This window comes from Oncorhynchus keta, chromosome 18 (genome assembly GCF_023373465.1).
Source record: "Oncorhynchus keta strain PuntledgeMale-10-30-2019 chromosome 18, Oket_V2, whole genome shotgun sequence".
NCBI lineage: Eukaryota > Metazoa > Chordata > Actinopteri > Salmoniformes > Salmonidae > Oncorhynchus > Oncorhynchus keta.
The window spans coordinates 7,072,758-7,085,156 of NC_068438.1; the positions used below are offsets into that span (position 1 = coordinate 7,072,758).

At 46.8% G+C, this 12,399-nt stretch overlaps 1 protein-coding gene across 8 annotated transcripts in view; it reads right to left on the minus strand.

Annotated features, from left to right (window-relative positions):
• The window catches only part of LOC118396818 (cell adhesion molecule DSCAML1-like), a 147,949-nt gene that overhangs the window by 110,409 nt on the left and 25,141 nt on the right, over positions 1–12,399 (minus strand). The window lies entirely within an intron of this gene.

The following is a 12,399-nucleotide window of genomic DNA, read 5'->3' on the forward strand; positions in this document are numbered from 1 at the left end:
GGGTTGAGGAGAAGAACCAGAGACAGAGTCTTGAACCCCCGAGGTACGCTAATGCAGGGCGAGGGCTAAATCACAAGAGCAGAAATTGGAAACGAGCTGAGAGGGAAATGAAAAGGGACAGACGTTTGAATAATTCTCCCCAGGACACGACGGAGAACGAGAAGTATGTTTTCATCACTCTTACAAACGTCAGTAGGAGACAGGAGAGGCCATTGCCTGGGCTCTGTTGAACTCTGGGGGTGTAGAATACACACGGACAGTATATAGAGAGACCTTGGTGCTAACGCACTCGGAGGAAGAGGAAGTGCGAGTGAAGGGAAAAGAGGAAAGTCAGGGGAGATAGAAAGGAAAATGAAAGTGTGGCAGCAGCTAAAAATATATATATTTTTAAAAGACAGTGGATTACTGATCCGGAACAGGAAGTGGTTTTGGTTGGACCTGATAAGCTCTTGAGAGGGGGAATATCAAGCAAGCAAATAAAGAGCCTCGGGAGAGAGAACGAGAGAACGAGAGAGAGAGAGAGAGAGAGAGAGAGAGAGAGAGAGAGAGAGAGAGAGAGAGAGAGAGAGAGAGAGAGAGAGAGCAAAATGATGTAGTCACATTCTCGTCTCCATTTTTAATGCAGTCTGCAAACAAAGCTGCTGTCAAACGTGCTCTTCCGTAGTACAGTCCTCACACTCTCTCCTGTGTTATTGATCTTGTGTGTGTGTGTGTGCTGGGCTTTTGTGGAGATGTCCAGATTAAAGGCTTGTGGGACTCCTCAGACACTCTATATATTCCAGCGAGGCCATTGATTAGCTATTAATGATGCATGGAGAAGCCATCCCTCTCAACAGTGGTCAATCAGGACACACATACACACACGCACACACACGCACCTCTGTCTCCTCCCTCCGGCCTCTATTTTACGTTCTCTCGTTCTTTCTCTCCCTCTGTCTCTTTCTGTCCTGTCATTGTCCATTGTCTGCTGGGTGTCAAGGCTCTTTCGGCTGTCTCCATTCGCTCTTTGATTAGCTGTGATCTATCAGCCTGATAAAGGGATGGAGGGAGGGGATCTGCTGGCTGATGGATAGGACTATGGGCAGCTGGATAGACCCTGTGTGCCCTGGCCCAAAAATAAAAATAAAAAGAGAGAGAGAGAGAGAGAGAGAGAGAGAGAGAGAGAGAGAGAGAGAGAGAGAGAGAGAGAGAGAGAGAGAGAGAGAGAGAGAGAGAGAGAGAGAGAGAGAGAGAGAGAGAGAGAGAGAGAGAGAGAGATTTACAGCAAGTGGGGACAATGCCACCTCTTCATTTCTCATTCTGACATTCGCTTTCCTTCTCGCTCCCCATCTATTTGCTCCAGCTCTCACCGCTCCTTTCTACTCTCTCTGTATCCTCTCCTCTATTCTCCCCCAGCGTCCTCCCTCTCTCTGGTGTACACATTCTCAGGCCATGGCTCATTAGCCCGGGACTGCCATGTTGCCATATGTCCCTCACAGCGCCCATCCCCCTCTACCAACACCGCTACACAGACACAAGGACAGGAGGACGCGATGATTTACCCTCCTCACACCAACGTGGCAACGGCCATCGACTGCACTGTGGCACTCACTAGAAGAGATCTATGGAAAGGACATGCTAAAGGGCGCTTGTGGTTTTGTTTGAGTGAATGTCTGGTTTGGTCATATTCTGCACAGTTCAATGGTTTAAAATCGAGTTCCTGGGGTGGACTCCATTTGTGATTACTATATGAAGGATACACAAAGACTACTTTTCTCCAGGCCACTATGACACACCCTGCCAGTCTTTCTGATTGCCGTTGAAGTCGAACAGCATTAGTGTCCCTATGCCAGTGTCATTTCAACAACTAGCAGAACACATCCATTGGATACCTCATTATCTACGACATCTCCACTTACTCACACGTTCCCCATCATCACCAACACACACCCCGGAGTTGGTAACAGCCCCCGGGAATGATGTCCATCCTCATCGTCATGCCAACGTGGCGTATCATCAGCACCACGGATCTCATTATCAGAGGCAGAATCATGGTTTCATTTGTTAATTAGCTCTTTGGGCTGGGTTAACATGGCTATGCTACAATGTCCCGGAACAGTCATACTGTTGGAGAACGAAACCCAATTAGACAGGCTTTCGTAGAGGGAGGGAGTGATCGGGCTCTGACTGGGTACGAGGACTGGAAATGTCCCCAAAATATGCAGGGATGTATTCACGAACATGCATGCACACAGTGCACCCTTTGCACACAAAGACAAAGGTGTCTGACACACATACACCCCCCCCCTCCTCCACACACACACACACACACACACACACACACACACACACACACACACACACACACACACACACACACACACACACACACACACACACACACACACACACACACACACACACACACACACACACACACACACACAGTGGCTGTGGAGGTTAATGCATAACTAACTAGGAGAGAGGAATAGGAGCCATCTTCTCTGAGTAAGGCCAAGTGAATCCGTCGGAGCACTATGCAAATGTTCCCCCAGCTAACGAGGCTGCCTGCATGATTGGAGTGCCATTGAAATTCTCCTTGTGCACAGCCCTCTCTCTCTCTCTCCTCCCTCCCTCCCTCCTTCAATCTTGCCTCCATCTCTTCATTTCAACCTCGCTGCAGCACATCTCTCTCTCTATCTGTCAATCTGCATCTCTCTCTATGTGCAATTGTCATTATTCATCCACCCATCCATCCATCCAGCCATCCACACATCCGTCTCAACATCAAAACAAGAAGCAATCATGACATTGCGATATACTGTAAATCTTAAATGGTATAATGTCATCGTTGATGCCATGGCGCCACCAAAAAGAAAACACATCAAATTCGCAGAGCTTTAGTTGGGCGACAGCCAGGCTTTTCTGAACTGGTCCAAAACCAGAGAGAGAATAGCGAAGTCAAAAAGTCAAACTTGAATGTTTGTCTGAGGTGGATAAGAAGAGGGCGAGACTGAGAGGTGTGTGTGGGGGGGGGGTCAAAAGGTACGTATGGAAACTAAACGAAGGAAATCAATTCCTGGCTCAAATAGTAGCCTGTCTCTAATAAGCGCCGGCTGTGTTCACTGATCTGGGCGATTTAATTGAAGTTGTACGGGTATAAATACAGAATCAAAGCCTATCATCCTAGTAGGGTGCCGGGTTCTGTTCTGTCGGTGGACTGCGGTGAATGCCTCTGTGTCTTAGTCCCCCGTATCCTGCCAATGCCCCCCCCCCTCGTCCCCTGTCAAACAGAGCGCGCTCAGAGTCGCTCTGCACCTGCTCTCTCTGTAAAACACCCAAACACGAGTGCTGAATAAATAATCTAGCACAACATGTATCGCCGCCTTGTCGCCACACACACACACACGCACACACACACACACACACACACACACACACACACACACACACACACACACACACACACACACACACACACACACACACACACACACACACACACACACACACACACACACACACACACACACACACACGCTCCGCGCCTCATAAACACGCCTCAATAAGTAAACACCACCCATTTCCTTTCTACAACTCCCCCCTTCCCTCCTACCAACCACTAGGCAGGTAAAAACTACTCCCCCCAACACAAATACACCCCCGCACCCGGCCCCCGCTCTGTAATGGTGAGACAGACGAGAAGCAGAGATGCATATTTAATGGGGAGACAGAGGCAGAGCGCCATGCCCTCCTCTAGCTCCCTGGGAGCCCGGCGACATCAGGATTTCAAAGTGTGCACCTCCCTCTAAGTCCATCTGTCGATCTTCCTCCCGAGACTTTTATCCCTCTCTTTGCCCATCTTCCTGTCTGCATAATTTAGGATCCCCTGCTCTCGGTCACTTAATCTCTCTCTTATGTCTATCCCTCACTTTTTCTCTCATCTTTGGTGGAGTTATGTTATTGTCACCCCACTGTCCCCTTACCTTTCCCACTAAGTGCCCTGAAATGGACGCATGAAAGTGGGAGAGAAATAAAGAGTGGGGACAAGAGAGAAAGATTGGGAGTGGAAAAGTGAGAAAGAGAAGAGGAGGGAGAGAGAGAACAGAGGCCCTTGCAGAGTGGTCACAAAATGGAGACTGGGGCAAAAGCAGCAGCTGTGATGACGCTACACTCCACTGAGAGAGGGAGAAGAGAGAGCGCAGATAGATGATTAAACAAGCTCAGCCAGAATGCAAATACAGACATCATTATATACCCCCCTCATTTCAGATACATAGATTGGGAATTGGTGCTTCTCTGTACGTGTGTGTGTGTGTGTGTGTGTGTGTGTGTGTGTGTGTGTGTGTGTGTGTGTGTGTGTGTGTGTGTGTGTGTGTGTGTGTGTGTGTGTGTGTGTGTGTGTGTGTGTGTGTGTGTGTGTGTGAGTGTGAGACCACAAGTGTGGTCCCTTTGTAAGGACAAGTCTGGACATGACTGGGCTGTCTACCCCCCACAAAGGGCACATTATTATATCAACAGTCACAAAGCCTACACCTCATCAACTTCATAACGAGCGAGGGAGAAAGACCGTGTGTGTGCGTGCGTGGGTATGTCTGTGTGTGTGTTCTGTCTCTCTTATTCTTCTGGAATGCATTTGTGTCAGCTCAGCATATATTAATAGGTATATATGTTTTCTCTGCTGATGTATCTTCTCTTTTTGTTTGCTGTTGAAAGAGTGTATGCATGTCTGTTTTTCTTACTAAGTGTGTGTGTGTGTGTGTGTGTGTGTGTGTGTGTGTGTGTGTGTGTGTGTGTGTGTGTGTGTGTGTGTGTGTGCGTGCGTGCGTGCGTGCGTGTGTGGCAGTGCAGAGTCGTGGTGATGCTATAATAAAAATCACGCAGCGATGCATCCTCACACCTTCCTCATTGCGAGCGACGTTTTGCACCCGTTGCCATGGTGACAAGATAAAACTCACACCGTTTTAAGCTCTGAGTGGAGGAGGAGGAGACGGATACTAACAAACTGACACACTAACGCTAACATAATGACACACACACACAGATGACATCCCTCTACACACACACACACACACACACACACACACACACACACACACACACACACACACACACACACACACACACACACACACACCAAAAGTAAAGTACATCCTCTTTCAATTTCTTAACTGACAACCAAACAAATGCAAATTCCCTAACTGACAGCCACACCAGTAGTCAAAGAGAAGAGGTAGAGAGAGGGGCGAAGAAACCCGTGTCACTGATCCACCAAACAAAGCCAATCTTTGTCCCTCTCTCTCCTCTCCCTCCTCTCCTCTCCCCTCCTCCCTTCCTGTCCCTCTCTCTCCTCTCCCTCATCTCCTCTCCCCTCCTCCCTTCCTGTCCCTCTCTCTCCTCTCCCTCCTCTCCTCTCCCCTCCTCCCTTCCTGTCCCTCTCTCCCCTCCTCTCCTCTCCTCTCCTCCCCCCTCCCTCCCCCTTCCTGTCCCTCTCTCTCCCTCCCTCCCTCCTCTCCCATCCTCCCCTTCCTGTCCCTTCCTCCTCTCCTCTCTCCTCTCCCCTCCTCCCTTCCTCCCTCTCTCTCCCCCCTCCTTCCTGTCCCTCTCTCTCCTCTCCCTCCTCTCCTCTCCCCTCCTCCCTTCCTGTCCCTCTCTCTCCTCTCCCTCCTCCCTCTCCCTCCTCCCTCTCTCTCCTCTCCCTCCTCCCTTCCTGTCCCTCTCTTCTCTCCCTCTCCCTCCTCTCCTCTCCCTCCTCCCTTCCTGTCCCTCTCTCTCCTCTCCCTTCTCTCTCCCTCTCCCTCTCCTCCCTTCCTGTCCCTCTCTCTCCTCTCCCTCCTCTCCTCTCCCCTCCTCCCTTCCTGTCCCTCTCTCTCCTCTCCCTTCTCTCCTCTCCCCTCCTCCCTTCCTGTCCCTCTCTCTCCTCTCCCTCCTCTCCTCTCCCCTCCTCCCTTCCTGTCCCTCTCTCTCCTCTCCCTTCTCTCCTCTCCCCTCCTCCCTTCCTGTCCCTCTCCTCCCCTTCCTCTCCCTCCTCTCCTCTCCCCTCCTCCCTTCCTGTCCCTCTCTCTCCTCTCCCTCCTCTCCTCTCCCCTCCTCCCTTCCTGTCCCTCTCTCTCCTCTCCCTCCTCTCCTCTCCCCTCCTCCCTTCCTGTCCCTCTCTTCTCCTCTCCCTCCTCTCCTCTCCCCTCCTCCCTTCCTGTCCCTCTCTCTCCTCTCCCTCCTCTCCTCTCCCCTCCTCCCTTCCTGTCCCTCTCTCTCCTCTCCCTCCTCTCCTCTCCCCTCCTCCCTTCCTGTCCCTCTCTCTCCTCTCCCTCCTCTCCTCTCCCCTCCTCCCTTCCTGTCCCTCTCTTCTCCTCTCCCTCCTCTCCTCTCCCCTCCTCCCTTCCTGTCCCTCTCTCTCCTCTCCCTCCTCTCCTCTCCCCTCCTCCCTTCCTGTCCCTCTCTCTCCTCTCCCTCCTCTCCTCTCCCCCTCTCCTCTCCTCCCCCTTTCCTGTCCCTCTCTCTCCTCTCCCTCCTCTCCTCTCCCCTCCTCCCTTCCTGTCCCTCTCTCTCCTCTCCCTCCTCTCCTCTCCCCTCCTCCCTTCCTGTCCCTCTCTCTCCTCTCCCTCCTCTCCTCCTCCCCTCCCTTCCTCCTCTCCCCTTCCTGTCCCTCTCTCTCCTCTCCCTCCTCTCCTCTCCCCTCCTCCCTTCCTGTCCCTCTCTCTCCTCTCCCTCCTCTCCTCTCCCCTCCTCCCTTCCTGTCCCTCTCTCTCCAGCTCTCCCCACTGCAAACACATTTGGCTGTCAAATAGTGACACAACACACACGCAGGGTCACATCATAGTGAGCCCGGCTGTCACAAAACACACCCCTGCCTCTTCATCAAACAAAATCCAAACCCAGCTTTATCGACGTCTGGGATGACAAGCGCTGGCCATGTCATACCGTATGTCATGTCAATGAGACAATGCATACTGGTCTTATTGCTCAAATGAAATAGCAAACCGACAGACCGCTTCTTCATGAATTGACAAAGTTATACAGTATGCCATAGAAAGCTGATGGATAGATATGCTTTGTGTGTGTGTGTGTGTGTGTGTGTGTGTGTGTGTGTGTGTGTGTGTGTGTGTGTGTGTGTGTGTGTGTGTGTGTGTGTGTGTGTGTGTGTGTGTGTGTGTGTGTGTGTGTGTGTGTGTGTGTGTGTGTGTGTGTGTTAGCTACATACTATACACACTCAAATGAATTGCATATGCTATCTATGGACTTCTGTTTAATTGGCACTCCAAAGTATAGATAACTGGTATGACAGCGGGTATGAGAGTGTTTGTTTGTGTCTGTTGGGGTGGGAGGTGCTGTCATACACTGCCCGCTCTGTACCAGGGAGAATGTGTAGAGAAAGAGAAAGAGAAAGACAAAAAGAGACAGAGAGAGAGAGAGAGAGAGAGAGAGAGAGAGAGAGAGAGATGGGCACAAAGACCAAAGCCCCCTGCTGTAGCCCAACTAAATCAAATTAGGTTCTGCTGAACATACTCTGCTCAAAAGTAACGTGGTGATATTTTCATTCATTCTGTCTTTGTAGGTAGCAGAACCATCTTAGAAAGTACTCATTATTATCCTTATGGGTTCATTTAAGATAAGTAAGTGGAACAAACAACGCCTCCATTTTATTCAGCATTTGGCAACAAAACCACAGACTTGAATTCTATACAGTGTTAACAATATTGATATTGCAATCTTTCATGAGACACTGCGTCATACAGACACGCCTATCCACTGTCCTACAGGCGATAGAGAATTAGTTGTGTCCTCCCTGAAGAATGGCAGGAACTTGCGAGGTATGTTGGTATATACCGATGACAGTTAATAATTCCATCCCAAAACACTTTCTCTATCGGCAATCTTCATACCACCAAACAGAATCCACTCGTTTCAAGGAGGATTGTTTTACAAACTTACGAAAGGAAGCCTCCCACTTCCAGTCAAAGGGTTCGGTTCTGATATGTGGAGAATTAAAATGCCAGAACGGGGAAATAAATTGATATGCTCAAATATTTGTAAACACCCGACTTGTCTGCACCTTATTAAGGCCTACAACAACCAGAAACAACACTCTGATGTATGTAAAAATAACATAGAAATAATAAACAAGAGTGGGAAACATGTGGCACATCTCTGTAAAAGCTTTCGTCTCTATATAGTGAATGGCAGGACTAGGGGGGATTCTCTAGGGAGATTGACACTCTGCTCAGCCTTAGGATGTAGTGAAAGAGGACTACGCCATCACAGACATATCCCCTAAATCAATCAATGCCTTTCTAGTCAAGCAACAACTCACTTCATCTGACCACTCCCAAACAGTGCCATATCTACAAGAGTCTGACAAACCATTTCTACCCGTAGAAAAAAAAAACTATATTCACTGAAACCAAACATTAAATGGACTGAAAACTATCTGGAGGAATTCAAAGTGAACATGGATAGTACTGAAAGTGTTGCCATGTTAAACAGTTACCATGCCACTTCTTTTACAACCTAACCCAGGGGGAAGGGGTAAATCTAGAAACCAAATACATCAGCAATGTGTCTGAAATATTGGACTCAATTTAGGACAAACAATAAAAGAATAAACAAAGACAAAACCTAAAAAGAAGTGTTTGACAAAGAATGTATTCTCCCCAGAAAAGTTTTACGAATGCTTTGTAAAAAAAAAAAACAGCCAACCCCTGAGGAGTTGAGCCGAAACTACTCATATACAATGAGAGCATACAAACAACTCCTGAGGAGTTGAGCCGAAACTACTCATATACAATGAGAGCATACAAACAACTCCTGAGGAGTTGAGCCGAAACCCCTCATATACAATGAGAGCATACAAACAACTCCTGAGGAGTTGAGCCGAAACCACTCATATACAATGAGAGCATACAAACAACTCCTGAGGAGTTGAGCCGAAACTACTCATATACAATGAGAGCATACAAACAACTCCTGAGGAGTTGAGCCGAAACCCCTCATATACAATGAGAGCATACAAACAACTCCTGAGGAGTTGAGCCGAAACCACTCATATACAATGAGAGCATACAAACAACTCCTGAGGAGTTGAGCCGAAACCACTCATATACAATGAGAGCATACAAACAACTCCTGAGGAGTTGAGCCGAAACCACTCATATACAATGAGAGCATACAAACAACTCCTGAGGAGTTGAGCCGAAACCACTCATATACAATGAGAGCATACAAACAACTCCTGAGGAGTTGAGCCGAAACTACTCATATACAATGAGAGCATACAAACAACTCCTGAGGAGTTGAGCCCACTCAAACCACTCATATACAATGAGAGCATACAAACAACTCCTGAGGAGTTGAGCCGAAACCACTCATATACAATGAGAGCATACAAACAACTCCTGAGGAGTTGAGCCGAAACTACTCATATACAATGAGAGCATACAAACAACTCCTGAGGAGTTGAGCCGAAACCACTCATATACAATGAGAGCATTACAAACAACTCCTGAGGAGTTGAGCCGAAACCACTCATATACAATGAGAGCATACAAACAACTCCTGAGGAGTTGAGCCGAAACTACTCATATACAATGAGAGCATACAAACAACTCCTGAGGAGTTGAGCCGAAACCACTCATATACAATGAGAGCATACAAACAACTCCTGAGGAGTTGAGCCGAAACTACTCATATACAATGAGAGCATACAAACAACTCCTGAGGAGTTGAGCCGAAACCACTCATATACAATGAGAGCATACAAACAACTCCTGAGGAGTTGAGCCGAAACCACTCATATACAATGAGAGCATTACAAACAACTCCTGAGGAGTTGAGCCGAAACCCCTCATATACAATGAGAGCATACAAACAACTCCTGAGGAGTTGAGCCGAAACTACTCATATACAATGAGAGCATACAAACAACTCCTGAGGAGTTGAGCCGAAACCACTCATATACAATGAGAGCATACAAACAACTCCTGAGGAGTTGAGCCGAAACCCCTCATATACAATGAGAGCATACAAACAACTCCTGAGGAGTTGAGCCGAAACCCCTCATATACAATGAGAGCATACAAACAACTCCTGAGGAGTTGAGCCGAAACCACTCATATACAATGAGAGCATACAAACAACTCCTGAGGAGTTGAGCCGAAACCCCTCATATACAAACAACTGAGAGCATACAAACAACTCCTGAGGAGTTGAGCCGAAACTACTCATATACAATGAGAGCATACAAACAACTCCTGAGGAGTTGAGCCGAAACCACTCATATACAATGAGAGCATACAAACAACTCCTGAGGAGTTGAGCCGAAACCACTCATATACAATGAGAGCATACAAACAACTCCTGAGGAGTTGAGCCGAAACCACTCATATACAATGAGAGCATACAAACAACTCCTGAGGAGTTGAGCCGAAACCACTCATATACAATGAGAGCATACAAACAACTCCTGAGGAGTTGAGCCGAAACCACCTCATATACAATGAGAGCATACAAACAACTCCTGAGGAGTTGAGCCGAAACCACTCATATACAATGAGAGCATACAAACAACTCCTGAGGAGTTGAGCCGAAACCACTCATATACAATGAGAGCATACAAACAACTCCTGAGGAGTTGAGCCGAAACCACTCATATACAATGAGAGCATACAAACAACTCCTGAGGAGTTGAGCCGAAACCCCTCATATACAATGAGAGCATACAAACAACTCCTGAGGAGTTGAGCCGAAACCACTCATATACAATGAGAGCATACAAACAACTCCTGCGCAAGAAAAAAAGAAAAGCATATGGAAATAAAACATTATCAAATTGCCTGAGGCCATTGATCAAAATTAATTCTGGGAATTATACAACGACAACAAAAAAACTCTTAACTTATTATCTTATTTATAGGAGTATTCACACCCCTGAGTCAAAACTTTGTAGAAGCCGATTGGCGGCGATTACAGCAGTGCGTGTTTATAAGTTAGTCTTTTAAGATCATGGCACACCTGGATTGTACAATACTTGCCTATTATTCTTTTTAAAATTCTTCAAGCTCTGCCAAGTTGGTTGTTGATCATTGCTAGACAGCCATTTCCAAGTCTTGCCATAGATCTTCAAACTGGTTTCGGTCAAAACCGTAACTAGGCCACTCAGGAACATTAAATGTCGTCTTGGTAAGCAACTTCAGTTTAGATTTGGCCTCGTGTTTAAGGTTATTGTCCTGCTGAAAGACTCCCAGTGACTGTTGGAAAGCAGACTGAACCAGGATTTCCGCTATGATTTTGCCTGTGCTTATAGTTGTGTTCTGTTTCTTTTAATCCTAAAAAAAACAATGACAAGCATACCCATAACATGATGCAGCCACCACCATGCTTGAAAATATGAAGAGTGGTACTAATTGATGTGTTGTGTTGGACTTACCCCAAACATAACTCTTTGTATTCAGGACAAGTGTATTTCTTTGCCACATTTTTTTTGCAGTATTACTTAAGTGCCTAGTTGCAAACAGGATGTGTGTGTTAAAATATGTCTATTCTGTACAAGCTCCCTTCTTTTCACTTTGTCATGTAGGTTAGTGTTGTGGAGTAACTACAATGTTGATCCATTCTCAGTTCTCTCATATCACAGCCATTATCTTTGTAAATGTTTTCCCTAATCGGTTTCCGTCCTTTCGGCAAGTGATTTGGAAGGATGCCTGTATGTTGTTGTAGTGGCTGGGTGTATTGATACACCATCCAAAGTGTAATTAATAACTTCACCATCCTCAAAGGGATATTCAGCGTCTTCTTTTTATTTTTTTTGTACACTTCTACCAATCAGTGTTCTTCTTTGCGAGGCATTGAACTACCTTTTGTGGTTGAATCTTAGCTTGAAATGCATTACTCAATCGAGGGACCTTACGGTACAGAGATGGAGTAGTCGTTCCAAAATCTTTTTAATTTAATCACCATTATTGTTGCACACAGAGTGAGTCCACGCAACTTATTATGTGATTTGTGCAGCACCATTTTACTCCTGAACTCTTTTAGGCCATAACAAAGGGGCTGAATACTTATTCATTTAAAAAATATCAGCTTCTCAATTTGAATTCATTTGTCAATGTCTGAAATCAAACTTTTTCCGCTTTGAAAAGATGGCTTATTGTGTGTGGGCCAGTGACACAAACTCTCGTTTGAATCCATTTTAAATGCAGGCTGTAACACAACAGAATATGGACATAGTCAAGGGGTGTGAATACTTTCTCAAGGCTGTTGTATGCTGACAACTTAGTTTTGTTGTCACCCACAGAACAAGGATTACAATAGAGCCTATCCCTTGTAGAGCAGTACCGCCAAAGATCGGCACCAACAGTAAACTTAGAAAATACTTCAATCGTGGTCTTTCAGAAGTAAGTCAGATCCCAGTGAAACAGCTACCAG